Below are 4017 nucleotides of genomic sequence, written 5' to 3'. Positions count from 1 at the left end.
CTCCTCCTTTCCTTCCTCTCACCCCTCTCCTCCTTTCCTTCCTCTCCCACTCTCCTCCTTTCCTTCCTCTCACCCCTCTCACCACTCTCCTCGTTTCCTTCCTCTCACCCCTCTCCTCCCTCTCACCCCTCTCCTCCTCTCCTCCTTTCCTCCCTCTCACCCCTCTCCTCCTTTCCTCCCTCTCACCCCTCTCCTCCTTTCCTTCCTCTCACCACTCTCCTCCTTTCTTTCCTCACCCCTCTCCTCCCTCTCACCACTCTCCTCGTTTCCTTCCTCTCACCCCTCTCCTCCCTCTCACCCCTCTCCTCCCTCTCCTCCTTTCCTCCCTCTCACCCCTCTCACCACTCTCCTCCTTTCCTCCCTCTCACCCCTCTCCTCCTTTCCTCCCTCTCACCACTCTCCTCCTTTCCTCCCTCTCACCCCTCTCCTCCTTTCCTCCCTCTCACCCCTCTCCTCCTTTCCTTCCTCTCACCACTCTCCTCCTTTCTTTCCTCTCACCCCTCTCCTCCCTCTCACCATCTCCTCGTTTCCTTCCTCTCACCCCTCCTCCCTCTCACCCCTCTCCTCCTCTCCTCCTTTCCTCCCTCTCACCCCTCTCACCACTCTCCTCCTTTCCTTCCTCTCACCACTCTCCTCCTTTCCTTCCTCTCACCCCTCTCCTCCTTTCCTTCTTTCCTCTCACCCCTCTCCTCCTTTCCTCCCTCTCACCACTCTCCTCCTTTCCTTCCTCTCACCCCTCTCCTCCTCTCCTCCTTTCCTTCCTCTCCCCCCTCTCCTCCTCTCCTCCTTTCCTTCCTCTCACCACTCTCCTCCTTTCTTTCCTCTCACCCCTCTCCTCCTCTCCTCCTTTCCTTCCTCTCACCACTCTCCTCCTTTCTTTCCTCTCACCCCTCTCCTCCCTCTCACCACTCTCCTCGTTTCCTTCCTCTCACCCCTCTCCTCCCTCTCACCCCTCTCCTTCTCTCCTCCTTTCCTCCCTCTCACCCCTCTCACCCCTCTCCTCCTTTCCTTCCTCTCACCCCTCTCCTCCTTTCCTTCCTCTCACCTCCTTTCCTTCCTCTCACCCCTCTCCTCCTTTCCTTCCTCTCACCCCTCTCACCACTCTCCTCCTTTCCTTCCTCTCACCACTCTCCTCCTTTCCTTCCTCTCACCACTCTCCTCCTTTCTTTCCTATCACCCCTCTCCTCCCTCTCACCCCCCTCTCCTCCTTTCCTTCCTCTCACCCCTCTCCTCCCTCTCACACCTCTCCTCCTTTCCTTCCTCTCACCCCTCTCCTCCTTTCCTTCCTCTCACCCCTCTCACCCCTCTCACACCTCTCCTCCTTTCCTTCCTCTCACCCTCTCCTCCTTTCCTTCCTCTCACCCCTCTCCTCCTCTCCTCCTTTCCTCCCTCACCCCTCTCCTCCTTTCCTTCCTCTCACCCCTCTCCTCCTTTCCTTCCTCTCACCACTCTCCTCCCTCTCACACCTCTCCTCCTTTCCTTCCTCTCACCCCTCTCCTCCTTTCCTTCCTCTCACCCTCTCCTCCTTTCCTTCCTCTCACCCCTCTCCTCCTTTCCTCCTCTCACCCCTCTCCTCCCTCTCACCCCTCCTCCCTCTCACCCCTCTCCTCCTTCCTTCCTCTCACCCCTCTCCTCCCTCTCACACCTCTCCTCCTTTCCTTCCTCTCACCCTCTCCTCCTTTCCTTCCTCTCACCCCTCTCCTCCCTCTCACACCTCTCCTCCTTTCCTTCCTCTCACCCCTCTCCTCCTTTCCTTCCTCTCACCCCTCTCACCCCTCTCCTCCTTCCTTCCTCTCACCACTCTCCTCCTTTCCTTCCTCTCACCCCTCTCCTCCTCTCCTCCTTTCCTCCCTCTCACCCCTCTCCTCCTTTCCTTCCTCTCACCACTCTCCTCCTTTCTTTCCTCTCACCCCTCTCCTCCCTCTCACCACTCTCCTCGTTTCCTTCCTCTCACCCCTCTCCTCCCTCTCACCACTCTCCTCGTTTCCTCCTCTCACCCCTCTCCTCCCTCTCACCCCTCTCCTCCTTTCCTCCCTCTCCTCCTTTCCTTCCTCTCACCACTCTCCTCCTTTCCTTCCTCTCACCCCTCTCACCACTCTCCTCCTTTCCTTCCTCTCACCCCTCTCCTCCTTTCCTTCCTCTCATCACCTTCCGTTGTTTCCTTCTCTCCCCCAGCTGTGTTTTAACTGCAGGAAGCCCGGTCACGGTTTGGCCGACTGTCCGGAGGCCGACAGGGATGAGGAGATGGGCCGAGGCATCTGCTACCGCTGCGGCTCCACCGAGCATGAAATCCAGAAATGCAGAGCCAAAGTGGACCCCGCTCTGGGTGAGGACCACGTGGAGACTCTCAGCTTTTCATCTGGAATAGATTCATATGTAATACTTTTTGAATGACATGTAAATATCCTCTGTGTCAGGTGACTACCCGTATGCTAAGTGCTTCATCTGTAGTCAGACTGGACACTTGTCGCGGTCCTGCCCAGATAATCCTAAAGGACTTTACGCTCAAGGTACAAACACATTTATTCACTACAGTGTATAGTTATTAATGTGACACTCGTTTGAATGATCATTTCTGTGTCTGCAGGAGGATGCTGTCGTGTTTGTGGTTCAGTGGAACATTTCCAGAAGGACTGTCCGGAGCACCAGGCTGCCAGTGAGTGTCTTCTGTCTCCATCTTCAGACCAAAACCTCAGGGCTTCCTGATGTGTTTTAGTATTTTATGAAATACAATCAAACTTAAGCATCTAGTGACTAACAACACCGAAAACATCAGGATATGTTTGGCTGAACAGGTGACTGGATGATTGATTGATTGATTGATTGACAGACACTGTAGATAGTTTCTACAACTACTTATTTTCATTATAAAACAAGAAATTCCCCGTGCACAGCGCCAACAGTCGGGCGCTGGTAGATTTTGCTATTACAAAAGCACGATGGGTTGTTTTTTGATTTTAGTTATTTTCATTAATGATTATTCTGCCCAAAAATATTTTGAATAAGGTGACGTCACTAAATGTCGTCTTTGGTCCGACCATCAGTCCCGAAGCCAAAGTTAGTCCTTTTATGATCACACAAGACAAAGAAACTTAACAAGTCCTCATGTTTGAGAAGCTGGAACAAGAAATATTTGGTAGGTTTTCTTGAAAATTTCAATATGAACAATTGATTATTAAAATATTTTCTTATAATTTTGCATTGATTGACTGGTCGATTAATTGACTAATCATCTCAGCTGTAATTTAAAGCAGCACGTTAGAGTGTTAGAGAAAATCTTTAGAGTTTTTGCAACTTAGGTATAGTTGAAAGAAACGACTCAGTTGGTGACAATCAGGTGGATCAAACGAGTTTGATAAGGTTAGATATTGAACAGCTGGGCTTGTATGAGTAGCTCCGCTAATGGGGGCTGTTTTTCTGCATCTCAAGTATTTTAATTTTAATGCATAGTGCATTTAGCTAATAATGCGTATGTAGTTTTACTGAATTGAATACAGCGGCCTGTTCAGTGGCACCATCTGCTCTTCTTACTCTGCAACTTAACTATGTTGACTGTAATCAAAATGTTGCTGCAGAGTGACGTTTCTCCTTCTGCATCATTCAGGTAATCTGGGAGAGAAAGACACTACTAAGCGGAGACAAAGACTCACAATAGGTCATTTTATTATTTTCTGACTCTTTAATTTCTCTCCTTCTAGCTAACTCGGTGACGGTCCCTGGTTGTCCAACAATATGAGTGCAGACTACGAAGAAGTCCATGTTCCAGTGAAGAAAGCCAAACCCAAACAGACGAAGGTGGTGATGTTCTGATCCTCAGAGGTCGCCTGCAGCTGCTGCTCTCCTTCACTCTGACTCTGTTCAGGAGTTTTTCATCAACAGATTTCAGTAATCTTTGAACAGCTTTACCATCTGGACTCTGATAAATGGACTGATCACCGTTCACATGCAGTGACGTGGTTCATCACACATTCTGATTCTTTAATTGAGGTGCTTTTAATAAAGCATTGCTTCTGTATA

The 4017-nt window shown here is 50.4% G+C and overlaps 1 pseudogene; it reads left to right on the top strand.

The window, feature by feature from the left end:
- LOC119914970 overlaps positions 1-4017 on the top strand; it is a 10135-nt pseudogene extending 6118 nt beyond the window's left edge.

Source organism: Micropterus salmoides, unplaced genomic scaffold, assembly GCF_014851395.1.
Source record: "Micropterus salmoides isolate LMB-PRFRI ecotype aquatic unplaced genomic scaffold, ASM1485139v1 Ms_hic_scaffold_20, whole genome shotgun sequence".
Lineage (NCBI taxonomy): Eukaryota > Metazoa > Chordata > Actinopteri > Centrarchiformes > Centrarchidae > Micropterus > Micropterus salmoides.
Note: the sequence above shows the minus strand (reverse complement) of the source record. Positions and strands in the feature narration are given on the sequence as shown.